This window comes from Erpetoichthys calabaricus, chromosome 12, assembly GCF_900747795.2.
Source record: "Erpetoichthys calabaricus chromosome 12, fErpCal1.3, whole genome shotgun sequence".
Taxonomy (NCBI): domain Eukaryota; kingdom Metazoa; phylum Chordata; class Cladistia; order Polypteriformes; family Polypteridae; genus Erpetoichthys; species Erpetoichthys calabaricus.
In genome coordinates, this window is record NC_041405.2 from 64,310,436 (window position 1) to 64,328,883 (window position 18,448).

Consider the following 18,448-nt stretch of genomic DNA (forward strand, 5'->3'; position numbering starts at 1 on the left):
TAGACAGGAGAATGTTTGCCATCTGCCACAGTAACAACTAGAACCATGTAATGAGCACTTAATAATAATGCTGGGGGTCTTACAATTTTTTTATATCCTTAATACTGCAAAAAAGAACATAATGCTTACTTGTGGGCATTGTCATAAGGAAAATCCAAAGACATCAAAAAAGTTTGAGGCAGCCACCCATATATTATGCCCTGGCTGCAAATTTTTTGAGAGTTGTTCACAAACAAAACAGAACTGACTTTTGGTTGTTAAAGATAGCGGCTTTAAAGGCCTGAGACAGGAAGTGACGTCATCGAAACCGGAACCAATGTCATTTTTGACCGGAAGTGACGTCATCAATGGAGTCAGACGAGGAAGGGATTTCCCATGAATGGTCTGCACAGGATTGAGAGAGAAAGTCAATGCACCTCACCACCCCCTGGTCTGGTGTAGAATTACCCTTATTCAGGCCCTTTAGCTGCCTCCCAATCGCAAGTGTGTGACAGCATATAACATTTCAAGTAAAGTAATATTTTGCACAATGCAATAATTTACTATACAGTTTATGCAGATTTCACTGATTAACCATTTTTAGATTCATTTAGTCAATGATATTCCTCCATGTCATTGTACTTTCCTTAGTTGCTGCTGTTGTGCTGCGCCTCTTTTGGAATGTATGCCAATAACCTTCATACACTGCCATCTTGCTCTGCTGGCATGAAAGCCTTTTGCCCTCTTTTTCTCAGACTTGTAAAGCATGGTTAATTGACTGTTCAATGGTAAGGGGTTGTAAATATTGCTTTGAATGCACATTAGTATGGATCAACCTATCCGAAATTGAATAAGCCAACTGAAATCTGGTATTCTGGCACCAGCTCATCAGCTGTTGCGAAATCACGCTGTAGTAAACCAGAATTTGCACTTAGACTTGGGATTATCTAATTTCTATTTCTGAAACACACCCCTTGTGGCTAGTTTTACTGTATCAAAGGTTCAGAGGCTCAGGTTTACTTTCTAGCTTTTCTATAGTCTGATTATTGCATGGGTTGATTTCAATAAACATGTTTTAGAGCAAATGTGTCCAGTGAATTATATTTATAGTTACTGTATTATTATTATTTATATAGCACATTTGAAACAATGTCAGTAATGCTTGTAACCAAAGTGCTTTACATTAAAACATACAATAAACCTAAATAAATTAATAGAATAAAATACAATAAAACACAATACAACTAGCAGTAAATAGAAAACAAACAAATGACTAAGAAGAGGGAACCATCAGTATCACTGAAGGTCACAGAAAGCTAGAGAATAGAAATGTGTCTTCAGTCAAGTTTTAAACAGTTCAATTGAAGGTGACTCCTTAATGCAATAAGATAAAGAAATCCACAGACAAGGTGCAGCAGCAGCAGCACTTAATACGAGGGACCACAAGAAACAACTGACCAGTAGATCTAAGCTGTCTGGATGGCTGGTGTATAACACACAATTCTGATAAATAGATGCGAGCATACCCATGTAATGATTTAAAAACAGCAGAAAAAATTTAAATCGATTCTAAAAACTAACAGGCAACCAGTGTAAAGAGGCTAAAATTGGTGATAAAAAGGAAAACTTTTTTGTACAAAACAAAAAACGAGCAGCAGCATTCTGAACCAGCTGCAACTTGCATATCAGGGATTTACTGATCCATGAATACAGTGAGTTACACTAATCAAGCCAAGAAAAGATAAAAGCATGAGTAACTTTCTCAAGATCCCTAGGAGATAAAAAGGCTTAACCTTAACAGGGCTCTGAGGCCTATGCTACAGACAAAGGATTTGTATATTTCCCAACAGATTTTTAGAGAGCAAACCTTTTTGCATGCATCACATGTACAGTATGTGCACTTCTGCTCTTTAGAAATGTATGCACAGAAATAGTTACAGTGCATAGCATATGTAGCAGCACGGCAAGGGTAATCCACAAACAGAATATTATAATCTTAATCACATATTTCTAGAGCAGGGAGATGTATAGTATATGACTCAAATATGCTTGTAGTAATAGCACAGTATGTATGGTAAGAATTTCTTCTCTATTCCTTTTAATTTATTAACACAGTTTAAGCAGTGACTTCAAAGAAAGAAATTTGAAAGAAATCTCTAATAAAATACACCTTAAAATTTTGGTAAATGGATGTGTTGATGTCATTGCCAGCATCAGCAAACAACAATAATAAACATAATCAATAAGAGTTCATGTTATATGAATTTTAATTATCCATTTGTTACATCAACAATGTTTAAATTCAATTTCAAATTAATTATCACATTATGTAAAAATAGCTACCCGAATAAAAATAGCATTAACTGATTAATGTAATTTAGGACAAATGAAGCTACAATTTCATCAGAAAACTGCCATTGCAGGACCTTTAACTGGAAACTACCATCTGAGGACTTGTGATCAGGAACTTGTCAACGAAAGAAATAGAATTGAACTAATGAAGTATTGTGCTCTTCTCTTCTATTTTTGCATGATCGAAACTGAAAGCCAAAGATGCTGTATCCAAATTGTAAAAAGACTGTGATATAATATAAAGGCATTGTGAATGATTGTTTCTGTTGTTAGCCTGGGATAAAGAATTTTGACTTACTTTTGCCAAGTGAACATCTCGATTGTGATGTTGCTACTGTATACAAGTTGTTGCCTAGAACAGCTGTTCTGTTACTTGCGCAGTTTTAAAGATGTTGGAACAGAGCCCTAGTGAAGTCATAGGGAATGATATGAGTACAGAATCAAAAAGAAATCAATTAAGTATACGTAATGATCACATAAAAAAGGCACAATCAGCTTTCTAATCTTATGACTGAAATTGAAAGCCTTAAAGGTGATTCTGCAAATTTTCCCACAACACTGAAACTGTATGAAACAGACTTTTATGATATACAGGCTCAACCTGAAGAGCTGAATAGAAATATATTACCCTTATTGACTAAAGATTACGTAAAGATAAAATTTAAGAATTTCAGTGAATTTGGTGTGAGAACAATGACATGGCTTTAGGAAACTAGTAAAGTTTGGAGTCCAGTTAATGAACAGTTAGCAAATCAACTTCGTGAGTTACAGCTGCTTGATCAAGTTCACATAGAAACCCGTATCCCTCAAGCTTCACACTTATTTGAAAGTAAAGAACACCTTTTGTCATCACATCCAAATGCTACGGCAGCAACACCTTCATCAACAGTCACACTTAAACGATCAAAACTTGATAGACTTTCCAAAGGCTTCAAGAGCTCAAGTTTAAAGTAGAAAAGCAAGAGCAACCAGTATCTCAGAGTGTCAAACAGGATCTGTGTGAAATGTATCAGCTCATGTCAAAGCAAAGCAAAAGTCAAAATGTAATGACTGAGATCTTAAATTAGCAAAAAGAAATCTTAAACCAGCAAAGGGAGAAGCAGGACAACTCTCCTGCACCACGTACTGAAGTACCACACAGACAAGTCCCTTTATTTTTAGGTGGCCCATTAGCCTGTGCAGACTTTTTCAGGGCATCTGATCATGCTGTTGGAAATGTGTTAGAGAACCCTCAAGATAAGCTAGATTACTTAATAAAGTACACTAGAGGCTCTCCTCAGGATATGGTTAAAGGTTGCACACAGATGCCACCAAAACAAGGCTATGCAGTAGCCAGAAAGCTACTATGGTAACTAGATATACATATCTGATGCATACCTGGCCAGAGCATTGAAGTGGCCTCAAATAAAGAAGAATGATAGAATGGCACTGAGAGATTATGCAACCTTTTTTTCTAGTCGTATGAACCCTATGTCCAATGTAGAGATTGGTGAAGAATTCAATAGTAACTCAAATATTTGGACTATACTCTAGAAGCTCCCTTATCTTCTACAAGATAAACAGGGAGGTTTTGCTTAGCAGGCATAGCTGAGTTAGTTATCTTTCTACATCAGCAGACTAAAATATTGTTCAAAGTTTATTGTCATGTGCACAGTAAGGAAACATGTTTTCCTGTGCAATGAAATTCTTTCTTTGCTGTCCACACCAAATGACAAAACCAACGTATAAAGATAAACATAGATAATAAGTAGCAGATAGATAATAAGTAACAGAGGCAGCACAAAGTATAAAAACAGAATAGAAATATAAAGTGTAATACAGGTAGGTGTGTGATGGACAAGTCAAATACAGTTACAGTTGTGTGAGGTAGATAGAATGAGGTGAACCATGGTTATAAACTCCAGTCAGTTATTTAGGAGTCTAATGGCCTTGGGAAAGAAAGGGTTATTTAGCCTGGAAGTCTTGCATTTCATACTTCTATACCTCCTGCCTGAGGGTAGAAGTGTGAACAGTTCGTGTTGGGGGTGGGTGGGGTCCCTGAGGATCGAGGCAGTTCTCCTGCAGACTCTGCAGGAGAGGGCAGTGGGGTCCTGGTGATCTTCTCAGCAGTCTTTACCACTCTCTGCAGGCATATGCGGTCCATAGCAGTAGTGCTGCCGGACCACACTGTGATGCAGCTGGTCAAGATGCTCTCAACAATGCAGCTGTAAAAGTTGCCGAGGATCTTAGTCGACATACCAAACTTCCTTAGCCTCCTCAGAAAGTACAGCCGCTGTTGAGCCCTCTTGACCAGCTATGTGGTGTTAAGTGTCCAAGTAAGGTCCTCACTGATGTAGACGCCCAGGTATTTAATGCTGCTCACCCTCGTCACATCAAGCCCTCAGATGAACAGTGGCCGGTGAGGTCTCCTCTCCTTCCTCATGTCCACTATCATCTCCTTTGTCTTGTCTTTGTTGAGGGTGAGGTTGTTGTCCTCGCACCATGATGCCAGACTGTCCAACTCTCTCCTGTAGGCCACTTCATCCCCACCAGTGATGCATCTTATCACTGCGGTGTTGTCTGCGAATTTTAAGATGATGTTATCTTTGTGGGAGGCGGCGACACAGTAGTGGGTGAACAGGGTGTAGAATAGATAGATAGATAGATAGATAGATAGATAGATAGATAGATAGATAGATAGATAGATAGATAGATAGATAGATAGATAGATAGATAGATAGATAGATAGATAGATAGATAGATAGATAGATAGATACTTTATTAATCCCAAGGGGAAATTCACATACACCAGCAGCACCTTACTGATACAAAAAACAATATTAAATTAAAGATTGAATTAAAAGATTTAAAGATTTAAAAGATTTAAAGATTTATTTAAGATTGAATTAAAGATTGATTGTAGAAGATGGGGCTAAAGACGCATCCCTGTGGGGTGCCTGTGTTTGTGATAATGGTGGCTGAAATCTTATTACCAGTCCTGACAGACTGGGACCTGCCAGTCAGAAAGTCTAGGAGTCAGTCGTAGAGGGTGGGGTGCAGGCCAAGTGCAGACAGTTTACGGGTGAGTTTATGGGGGATAACCGTGTTAAAGACGGAGCTGTAGTCAACAAAGAGCATTCTGATGTAGGAGTCTTTGTTCTCCAGATGGGAGAGGAAATGATGTAGTACGGCCGTGATGGCATCTGAGGTGGACCTGTTGAGCCGGTAGGCACCACTCTCTCAAAACTCTTCATGATGATTGGAGTGAGTACTACCGGCCTGTAATCATTCAGGCAGGTGGGTGGGTTTTTTTAGCAAGGGGAAGATGATCGTAGTCTTAAAGCAGGATGGAACAATGCGCTAACTGAGGGAAAGGTTGACGATGGAGGTACATGTCAAAGTCATATATACAAGAAGAAAAAGAAAAGACACAGAAGGTAAATACTTTTCCCCCAAAAAGTGGCCAGAGAGGAAGTACTTTTGGTACAAGTATTATCGAATCCACCAATAAAACAACCGTTTATGTATTTAAAAAACCTTGTGTATTCTGCAGTGACAAGCACATTCTTATGGAATGTAGTAAAATCAAAGAATTGTCACACAAAGACAGAATTGACTTTTTAAAAAAATCTAAAGGTTTATGCTTTTGTTGTCTCAAACAAGGGAACCTTGATAAGAACTGTAAAGAAAAAATTAAATGTCAGATATGTTCTTTGCAGCATCCAGCCATCCTGCATATCAACAAAGAGGATGAATCTACATCTAGGAAAGCTAAATCCACTAAAGAAGAAAATGAGAAGGGAATCTGTGCTATTACTGGGGCTGGAGAAGACTATTCACTATATGTGGTCTATTTTAAGAGCGAAATGTATGTAAAAACATACACCTTTATAGACCCTGGTAGTCAGTGACAATTTGTACTGAAAATTTTCAGACAGTTAAACCTTCATGGAAGAAGAACTGAAGTATTTCTCAAAACTATGAGTAATTATGATACTGATTCAAGCATGCTAATTAAGTGTACTTTTTATCAGATTTGCAAGTATATGGACTCAATGATACTGCATATATTGATTTGCCAAAAGTCTATATGCAGGTCACTATTCCAGTAGACCGAGAAAATATTCCACGACAGGAAGACACCGGCTTATCCAGGACACCATAGGGCAACTGGTGGTCCATTCCATCTATCGCTTTGACAAGAACGAAGACTCTGGCAAATGGAGTATTTCCGTGTATATAAGCAATAACTGGTGTACAGACAGTAAGATTTTATACACACACTGCTTTCCTGATTTGGAAGCAATAGCAGTTTTATGCAGACCTTTCTATCTGTCAAGGGAGCTAACAATAGTGATTATTACTGCTGTTTATATCCCTCCTAATGCTAACATTAGCTCAGCTCTCGCCTGCCTACATGACATGATCAACAAACATCAACAGGCTTATCTCAACGGAGTACACATTGTAGCTGGTGATTTTAATCAAGCATGCCTAAAGACTGTGTTTGCTCCCCAAACCTGTGCAATATGTACAGTATTCCACCAAAGGGAAGAACATGCTGGACTGTGCTTATTGCAACCTAAAGCATGCTTACAGAGCCCTACCTCTCCCACATCTGAGCTTGTCTGACCATCTCTCAGTGCTGTTCATCCCACCATACACTCCCATCTGGAGGAAAATCAAGCCAACCATAAAAACCTCTCAAAACCTGTGAGCCCTCTCACAGCTGCAGGATTGCTTTGCATACGCAGAATGGTCCATATTTGAACAATTAGACTTCAGTACTGATATTGTTACAGTTGTCACACACGTTTGCATGGGAGGCAGCTAAAGGGCTTGAGTGACGGCAGTTCTGAGATATGCCAGGAGGTGGCAGAGTGCGCTGACTCTTTTTCTTTCTTGCCTGCAGACCATTCCCGGGAGATTCCACCTGGCTCTCGTGACATCATTTCCAGGACCGAGCCAATGTAAGGAGTCCTTACTGGCTCCGGCCCCTATGACATCACGTCCGGACCCGAACCAATAGAGAACGAACACGTCCCTGGTCCTTATGACCTCACTTCCTGTCTCCCCCTTTAAAACCCTGCCCTTTGTCCTAATTCCTCAGTCTTGTTTTGGACTCAGTTGTATGCACACCAGTGCTGTTTTTTTCACATAAAACGACTTTTGCAGCCAGGTTTCCAGATTATACGGGTGGCTGCCCCAAACCTTTATTTGAGTATGTCTCGTCTTTGTGACACAGTGGACAAATATATACGGGTCTACCCCAACCAAAACCCATTGATGACCAGTGAGGTTCAGTCTCTTTTGCAAACCCAATACTTAGCCTTCAGGTTAGTGGATAAGGCCCAGTACAGAGCAGCAAGACCAAATCTCCGGAGAGGCTTCAAAACTGCCACAATGGCCCGTAAGAGCAAGTTAGAGGCCTATCTATCACACAATAACTCATGGCAGGTGTGGCAGGGATTCTAACAAATCACCAACCACAAAAGCAGTACACACGTGCTGATCTGTGCTGATGCTTCATTGACAGAGGAACTAAATCTATACAGCAGCTTTCTGCCCTCCCTGGAAAATATCTCCAGTGCCCACTGCCTCCACAGACCCAGGAAAATCATTAAAGGCCCTTCACATCCTGGCCACTCATTGTTTACACTACTTCTCCAGCAGGCAGTTCAAGAGCATTAAATTTAGAACAAAAAGATTTGCAGATAGTTTTTATCCTTGTGCCATCACAATTTTAAATTTTAAAAACTTATAGCATTTTAAGAATTTTTATTTTTTTATTTCCAGTATGTATGATGATTACTTTAGTGGATAATAAATCTGCCCATTATTTATTTATGTACAATATTTATTATAGAATGTGTGCTTTTTATATTATTTGTTTGTCATTGTTTGTTGTACATGCACCGTTTACAGGTGTAGCTTTTACAATTTTATTGTACTGGTACAATGACAATAAAGGCTTTCTAATTCTTCCTATGGCGTACAAGCATTTTCCCTAGCAGCTCACAAGGCATAAAAAGCAAATGAAAAAAGCACTATAGATAAGTTAGTTATGAATTGCTCTTAAGAAAAAAAAAGATATATTTAGGAGCATTCTCTGAAGCAATTCACACAAATACTAATTTGCTTCCAAAGATTTGGCATTTATACCACACATGTATGTATTATCAGACTCCTCTGGTGAACTGGTTAATGTAGGGTGTAATTCTGTTGATCACCTGGCATAAGCATCCAACTATTTAGAGCTTCAGTTAGCATGCTGACACATGTATTAAAAGTCTTTACACAACTGCCGGTTATCCTGAAATACACATCACATTATTATACAGCATTATGAAAATACAATACATTAAGCAATCAAGCTTTTACATTCACAATTATTTTCTTAGTGTTTTATTAGTTCTGAAATGAATTTCATTCATGATAACCACATAACACGTTTACATTTATGCATTAAAGTGTCCTTATACCGATTCTGTCAAAACAGTAAGGTAATTTAACAGTATGCTTGCAAATAAATGAGCATGTCATCTTGAATTAGGTTTGAAAAGGAATACAGATACATATATACAAATATATTAAATTTCTTTGTATCTTTTCACCTGCAAGTTCTATCATGAAAATGCCACTTGCTTATTTTTATTCATCGATTTTCATTTTTTGTATACATAACTGTAGTGTCTTTTGCCATCCAGCTGTAGATAAGAACAGGGAGTTCATAAAGGAAATGGCTTGGAGTGCAGGCCTTGTCTTGATCACAGGGTCTATAAAAAGTGTGACAAAATGACCATTCTTAGGTAAAGTTGTTGTGATGTTTTATTGTTTAGGTGGTGCATCCTATGGCCCAAACACCAGGATAAGTAAGAAGAAACTACAGCATTGAAATTAGAATAAAAGTGAGCACTGGCTTACCTGCTAAATTCAGTGTGCTAAATCCATCCTTCTGATGCTTAATCTCTCTGGAGAGACACTGAAGACTAAGGTGAAGATGGAGTATTACTACGGAAATACAAAGAGATAGCAGAAAAGACCTAGACAGGAAAGTAAGTGGTGGGTCAGGATGAATGAAGCACAAGCTGTCAGCAATCAGTTAAAAATGTCTGTGATGGCCTGGTTGATTTGTTGGTCATGTTAGAGTGGAGTCAGCTACAAAAGGGCAGTGTAATTGGTGCACTGTGTGGGGCTGGAGCAGTTCGGATGGGTGACAGATGTCTTTGCTAAAGCATGTTGTTTTTTGTTAATTTTGTTTTGTCTTATATATATTTTTTCTCAGACATCTTCCTACACTGTTAGGTGTTACTAATGTCATAGGGTTATAATATTTACTTTTTATCCTTGTGAATCTTTTATGCTGTCATTTGTTTTCTTTTTTCTTGGTTCCATCGATTTTATAGCTCTGCTGCAATGATGAAATGCTCCATGGGGTGCTACATCGGGACAGGTATAATGTCACTGATGCAACGTTATGATCATGTCTTCAGATGTAAAGAATGTAGATAAAACATTCAAAGACTCGTACTGCAAAAATAATTTCTCATTTCTGGTTAAGGGTCCTGACTTTGGTTTTCATTTTAGACCTTAATTATTAAATAATGTTCTTGTTTACAAACATTGAATTGACTTCTCTCCTGGTATTGTCTTTGTGTCTTAAAATACTTCAGTTTCATTTCCAAATATAAGCTTTTTTTTTAATCAGATGGTCGGCCCTTTTCAATTCTTTCTTTCTTTCTTTCTTTCTTTCTTTCTTTCTTTCTTTCTTTCTTTCTTTCTTTCTTTCTTTCTTTCTTTCTTTCTTTCTTTCAGAATTGCAAGTAGCCATTTTGAAAACAAGCAGCACGGAGCAGATGTGATGGTGTTCTAAGTGACCATCTTCTGGAAGATAAACAGAAGAAAACTGCAATGACAGGAAGTTGTTTTGAGGGAGCACCCAGGCAGAAGGTAAAGCCTTTTGCAAGAGCTCGATTTGTATGAGGCAGTCTTAATCAGTGGGTGATTCTGAAATGGAGAATTGGGTGGTCTTGGAAGATGTCCCCAAAGAAGAAGAATTAATGGAAAGAGGTTATTCATGAATATTTGACAGCAGCAGTTTATGCAGAGTAAGTCAGCCTTGGTACTACAGGTGCATTTAAATATTTGATTGTGGTTTAGACTCTCTGTGTGCTTGATGGGGTATGTCAATTACCACAGAAAGCGTTGGGCTAGAAAGTGAACCCACCAGAAGACAGGCACCAAGCAAATTATATTCCATGTGCAGTATAGACCTCGGGGTGCAGCACTTGAAGACAGCGAAAATATAATCCCCAGTTCTAGTGGGCTGACATAGCATTCGGATGAAATATAGGTCAGTTTCTTTAAAATATTTGCCTTACTTACTAAATTTTTTTATTACCATTGTAATAAAAAAGCAGACCACAATTGTAAAGGTTTGGGGTTTTTTAGGCACCGTATACTGTAAATCAAAGTTTGTCAGTGTTTTAAAAACCATGTACAACAGACAGAAACAAAATGGCTGGCCGGACAATTTATAAGGGGGGACCAGAAGTGATGAAAATGATATTGGGGAAGCCGTGGTGATAGATGGGTAGATGACGTCATCAGGAGGGGACCAGAAGTAAGAAAGGAACCTGGAAATGGGTGGAATCAGTAGTGTTCCGGGAACAGTTATGGCGGCGGTGCTTCGCTCTTTCTGGAGGAACATAAAAAGAGAGGTTAGTACCCCGCCGTTGTCCCCTGACACGACTTGTCGCGGTGCGCATCGGTCCTTAAGCAGGTCCCCATGTGCTTGTGCGTGACACCATATACATGTGCATTTTTATTAAAGGAAACTCATAGCATTTCAACTTGTAAGCTGTGGGGTAACCAATGATATCATTGTTAGTTTACAACATACAGTGCATGAGAATATAGAATATAATATAATATATAATATAAAATATATTGCATCCTATAGTTCAATAACAGCGGTATACTGATTAGACCATATTTTATTAACAGTAGTTAGTTGAAATTATGATGAGGACATGATATTAATAGCTGATACCTTTTATTTGAACACATCAAGGCATATTTTTTTCTTCCAGGCTTAATGTTAAAATACCTGAACAGCTTGAATCACAAGATTCCAAATCATTAAACTAACTTTCTCCTCTCTTGTATTATGTCTACCTCATTTGTGAACGCCTAGTATATTTGTAATAGATGGTCCGTGGTTTTGGGCGGATTTTAAATAAATAATTGTGGCTGCGAGGGATGGGTGTACCTGATCGCACTACAGTCCGGGGATGATAGGCGCATCTGGCTGATTGAGTATGCACAGGTAAATGTGAGTGTCAGTCGGGTACCTCATTATTGCCACAGTGGGAGTGCCATCTCACAGCTGTGTCCCATTAGGAGAGCCAGCATAAGAGGAGCCAGCATGGGACAGAGAGGGAAAAACAACTGAGAAAGAACGGAGAGAGCAGAAGCAGAGAGCCATGAGAACAGCGTTCGGTGGGGAAGCAATGATGAGCCAGCCAGCCAGTGTGGAAGAGGCAGCGTGATCGTTGTCCATGGAAAGGAGCAAAGTATAGGTGCTCTAGGGGCAATTGAGGTATTACAAGGGAGCATGAAGGATGATGGGGTACTGACCCCGTGTGGTCTGGCTGGAGCCGCTTGAGACAGTTAAGACGGGGGTCAGGTGGTGAGGACCACAGATGCTGGTGTCTCCGCCTGCTGCACGAGCAATGGGTGAGCGAAGGAGAAGAAGATGCAGTTGGGCTGAGTTCTTATGATGGAATATTAAGGACCTGATGACTGTGTTGGTTTTACTCTCATTTAAATCCTGGACTTTAAGCTCTCAGACCGTCACTGTTTTAATGGGATTATTTAGTTATTTATTTATCTACTTTTGAACCGAGTACTGCAATATTTGAGCACTGTTTGACTTTGTTTTAAATAAAAGCACTCTCCTTGTTATACCTACCTCTTGCTATGCGAGTGTTCAAATTTGCCTGGCTCATCCTTGGTTATTTCATCAATGGTGGCGTGTTGAGGAGGCTCCCAAACAGGAGTGGACATTCCAAGAAATATTTGTAAATTTAGCCAGGGACTAAATATCTACCAGTCATTCACTCTTTCCAACGCAGAGTCAAAGGCTGATGTTGTCAGTCAAAGGGAAGCTCAACAGAATGTACACACTCATTCACACAATAACAGTTCAAATCTACAATCAATGTAGTGTAACATCTTCTGAGGATATTGTACAGTTTATCTTACACCCTTTCTGCATCTGTACATCTAAACAAAAATAAAAGAGATGTTACTTAAGATATGGACCAATAAGATGTTAGTCAGCAGATGAAAGGACCAGGGTTCTCATATATAAATGGTGCATCTGCACAAAAATGTTATGTACGCCCATTTCCACACTCACATTGTGATGTATAAAAACTAAACGTGCCGTAAAGCCACTGCACATTCTCACGCCAGTTCAAATCATTGCGTACGCAAGTTTTTGGCTCGGTTTTGCAAACTGGCGGCACCCAGCATCAAAGCAGTGCTACTTTTCCTGTGTGGTTGCCCTTTATTTTTTATATTCACATCTCTGACGTAGCTTTATCAAGTACACTGATATTACTTCTAAGATCGTTTTTTAGTTTAAGTCATCTGATTATAATCAACCTGTAACCATACAGTATAATGGTGCATGGAATGGCCAGACTATTCCAAATATCATAGCTGCTTTAGCGTTGTTACTCTCAGTGTACCACTCAGAGTATTTTAACCCACTGTATCTGAGTGTGCAATCACAGCTATACAGCAGCTGATCGGAAAGCTCTATGGCAGATTATGTCAAGAGCAGAGAGAAATATTGGAATAGAGCTTCTAGCACACGCTGCCTCTGACATGGGCACAGTCTATTTGAACTCCTGTCGGGACCTCTCAGTTCAGAAACAGTTTCATACCAAGAGCTATAGATGCACTCAATCAGTCCATCAAGTGCTCCCGGTAGAACTGTTTGTACTTATAAGTACAATTGTCTCACTGTAAACTTGCACTACAACTGTAATATTGCACAACCTGAGCCACTTATGCTTTCATATTGTATAGTATCATTTTTTCCTTATCGTATTATTATTATTATTATTATTATTATTATTGTTGTTATTATTATACCATTTTATAGGATAATAGAGTTATGGAGGATTTGCATATTGACTCTCATTGTATAATACAATAACAACAAAGGAATTCAATTCAATTCAATAGAAGAGAGCACGTATTTACAGATGATGACTACTGGCTTCTAAGTTGATTTAGATTTCCAAGAAATATCTTCTTGGAGCTCTTGATATCTTTTTTAAGATGAAATGCAGTAAAGTATGTATATTACATTATACAGATACATTTTTAACTTCATTTAAATAATGTGTATTGTTAATAATTAAACATGAGGACACAGTGGACAGCAGTAGCAATGAACTGGAACCACATTCAGGGACTGTTCCTGTCTCATGCTGTATGCTTGCTGGGACTGGCACAACCCTGGATGGATAGATGGATGGAATAATTAAACATGTACTATGAAGATATTTCAATATTCCTTAAAAGTTTTGAAGAATCTGCATTCTAAGCTTACAGATGGCTTGGCATTTATTAAACAGTTGATTTTGTGGCGATTGGTTACTTGGAGAAAGAAAAGGAAGGAAGGACAGGAATTAGGGGTTAGTATGTTTGAAAGAGACAGTACTGCTTCAATAAATTCTTTCATCGCTTTATTTTCTCTCCCCACTACAGAGCACAATACAATAACATGCAAGAAACTAAACACAGTCCTTTCTTCTCTCTCTTTCTCTCTTCTTCTGCCGCTTCCACTCCTCTCCCAGCAAGCTTCTTATACCTCCTCCCGACTCTGGCTCCTCGGAGGAAGTGAGGCGGCCCCTTTTATAGTGCACCAAGTGTTCTAAGATCACCTTCCGGCTGCACTTCCGGGAGTGGTGGAAGTACTGCAAGGGCACCCGGAAGTGTTCCAGATGCTACCGGATCCTCTTCAGGTAGCACTTCCAGTTGTGGCAGAAGTGCTTCAGTCAAGGGCTCCAGAACTGTCCAGGCGCCCCATGGTGGTGGCAACGGGCCCCAGCAGGGTTGAGCTTCTAAGATCCAAACCCATGGCCCCGATGTAATACAGGGGGATTGCCCTCTCGTGTTCCAGAATAGGTATTGCCCTGGATATGTCCTCTCCCCCGGTCCTAACATCATAGGGCCGTCCCGGCCACCTGCTACAATGTATATAAACTGGACACCAAGCACAGACAAAAATGGAAATGTAGTCCTACAAATAAAGATTTACACTGATGTAAAAGTACCTACTACTTGTGTCAACATATAAATTGAGGTAGGAAAAAATACATGCAAGATTTTTCTCTAAAATGGGCTAAAGTCTTATTTTTTTCATTAAGGATCACTTACAGGAGAAACATATAAAAATGAGACCATTATAGGTGGGAAAGTGTCAAGCACATATATCTTTTCCATATCAGTGGCATTTTAGCACTTGTTAAAGTGCAAGACCGGAGCTCTCTAAAGACTGAGAAGAGTGCAAGTAGTGGCACTATGAACCACTTACTTGGAGACCCTCCTTTGATCTGTATTGGCTTTTAATATTCTCAGTCCTCACTTTCTTCTTGGCTGCACTCAACAGAGGCCAGCACTTTCTGTGGAAATAAGTACATATCACAGAAATTTTTATGCAGGAACTAGGCTAAATCCACAAGAACTCATTTTATTTAGAGCTTGAACAGCTGCATGATTAAAAATAACTACAGGAGCCAGCTGTCAGGTTGTTAACATACAACAGATAGGACAAGTGTGGAACCCCCGAGCTGCAATGTCACAGTCCTTACAAAATTTAGTGAGTTCTAATTTAAAACATTCAGTAATAAAACAGCAGCACCCTTAAATCAAACAAGATCAACATGGTTAGAGGATTCACTACCAGCATATACTAAAAAGATAATGTATTAATTGACAGAAAATGTACAAAATGCATTAGCTTTTTTTTCCCTGGAGCTTTTCAAAAAAAAAAAAAATCCAGAGGTGGTTATCAACACTGAACAGATGAGCTCAGCAGCCCACTTAGAGAGCTGTGCACTTGCAAAAGCACTCTGGCAGGCTGTCAGATGACAAGAAAGTCTTAGAGGAAGAATATTAAACTTACAGGACATCTCCTGGTCATGGTACATGGTCTGTCAAATAGTATGAAGGACAAAAGTGAAAAAAATCTTACTCTCTGAAAGAAGACACTTTCAAGTGTTAACTCCGAGCTAATGGCCACTTCAATGCATTATTTAGCTCACCAACTGCTTTGATGCATTTGCTGCTAAGAAATCCATGCCAACATACAATATGTCTTTTAATGAGTAACCGTGAGGCTGGATTCAAGAAAACCCTAGAAAAAGGAACAGGCACTGCTGCCTGAAATATTCTTAGCATATTTTATGCAAAATTGTTTTTCTGCCAAATGCTTGTGTTTCATAAAATGAGAAAACTATTACAAATGCCATATTATGTAGAATTAAAATTTCGATAGATTAAAAATCATATTTGTAATTTGTATAAGCTCAACAAAGAGGAAAATGTGCATTAAGGTAGTCTCTAATTTTCATCCTTTCATTCAGAGAAGAGACAAATAGAAAAGTCATAAAAACATGATGTCAGCTATGAACATAAGATGGATAAGGATCAGCTTTACATCTTATTATTAGCAGCAATCAATTGCTGCTACCGTTATGACACTGCAGCATTTGATCATGGTGCCACATGACGGTATTGTGATATCTGATCATGGCATCTGTGAGTCTTTATTGATCCTTTGTTTCCGTTGATTCCTTATTTGATTGTTCAAGCATTGCTAGTATGTGATCTGTAACCACTGCTGTCTCCAATAAAGTGTATACAATCTGGATGACTGTGAAAGATAAATCTTGCTGTAAATAAAGAAAGTGTGTAAAATCAAACTTCTAATGCAGGGGTTAAGCTATCTGGATCAAAGCCAAAAATTAAACATTATTAATGAAAATACAAAGAAATTGGGATGCTGAACCATTTTGGCATAAGTAATCAGTGCAGTCAATTAATTTAGACAATGTGTTTCTGTCATTTGGTTTAATACCAGACCAGGGTTTCGGGCCTTATAACCTCCCATTACTGCAGTATGTTCAAAATTTGCTTTGTTAAACAATTGTTTAAGGAACAGAACAATGGGAAACAAGCTAGTCGAGGCAAGTTAAGTTTATTGTCATGAGTATGTAGTACAGTAAAATTATTACTTGCATATCTCCTCAGAGCATCATGGCAAAATACAATACCAAATAATCTATCAATTTATACAACAACATTTACTTATATTACACATTTTCATATAAACAACTTAGCTCAAAATGCTTTACAAGATGTCAAAGAGAAAGTTACAAGAAAAGCAAATAAGATTAGGCAATAATATTGAAGAAGAAGTAACAAAGAAAAAACAAATAAAATCTATATGATCTTAAGAGAAGATAGATATCAAGCAGAAGTGTAGTGTCCTAAAAATGAGTCTGGTGATAAGGTCAAATGGTTGGGTGGACAGAAAAAACAAAAAACAAACAAAAAAAACTCCAGTTAAGCTGGTGAAAAAAAAAATCTGCAGGTTTTCCAAGGCCAAAAGTCTGCACAGCCCCTACCTTTTCTATTTTATTCCGTTCGCTGCCTATATTCCACAAGCCCTCTCCCCTGTACTCTCCCTGAGCCAGCATGGTTGGCGAGTAAGTCTTTACTTTATTAATTGACTAGGATTAAGACTTTCTTAGCTGACTTTGTTTTCTGCTCAGTTCGAAGTTAGTCTGTGGGTTCTGGCTAACATGGTGGTAGCTGTTACTGCTTTTCTGAAGATGATTACCTACTCTACAACACAATTATGCGCTTACCATATGCACTCCAGACTAGATACAGTGACTAACGGCTTATGCATGGAGCTTGGCATTGCTCGTCCGTGGTATTTACACTGCTCCTCTCAGCGTCATTTTAATATCACCTCTACATCCACTGACACTATTTCTACAATTTGGTCTGTTAGACCTGTTTTCTCAAAAAGACAATCCGCAAGACGATGGAGTAGGCAGATGAATTGCCTGAGACACCTGCCGCAAATGCCGGACTGGAGTAACCAAGGATTACAATTTGACGTAACTCTCCACTGTGCGCTCCTGAACTGCAGATCAGTAACTAATAAAACTACTTTCCTTAACGACTTATCAACTTCTAAAAAACTGGACATGTTGTTCCTTGTAGAAACATGGCAAAATCCAGGTGAATACTTACAACTAAATCTGCTTACCCGCGCTGGTTACAGTTACCTGTCTAAACCCCGTCTGACAGGCCAAGGAGGTGGATTGGCGGTGGTTCAGTGTGATTGTCTTAAAGCAACCACTGCTGATTTTCAGTACATTACGTCTTTTGAATACCTGGTTATTAAAATCACTGGAAAGGCTTTGCTGCACATTATATTAATCTAAAGACCTCCTAAGCTTCAGCTGGATTTTTTCTCTGAACTTTATGAAATACTCACTCTTTTCTGTGGCATGTCTACTGCTGTTATTTTACTTGGTGACCTTAATATTCATGTGGATTCTGACTGTCCATCTGCTTGTGAGCTACATTAAGTACTGGATTGTTTCAGTTTTGTGCAGCATCTTGGTTTTTTAACCCATGCTAAGGGCCATATTCTGGATCTTGTATGTTCCACTGGTCTGCAGAATGTCTGTTATTGGTATCTCCAATCACAAGCTGATTGAATTTAGCTTCACTTATCCCCTCCCTAAAATAAGTCTAAAATCTAAAATAACCTATCGTAATATCAAGAACATTGATCAGTTATCCTTTTCTATTTCTGTAGGTGCTTCCTGTCTCCATGATGTTTCTGGGTTGTCTTGCCCTATGCAGATTTTATCTCTATATAATTCCACATTGTCACAAACTTTGGATCATTATGGACCTATTAAATCTTTGGTTGTTCCTGCTACCCAGTCATCTCCATGGTTTACAGCAGAATTGCGTACCATGAAACAAACTGGTCACCGCTTGGAAAGGCTGTGGAAGAAGACTGGTCTGA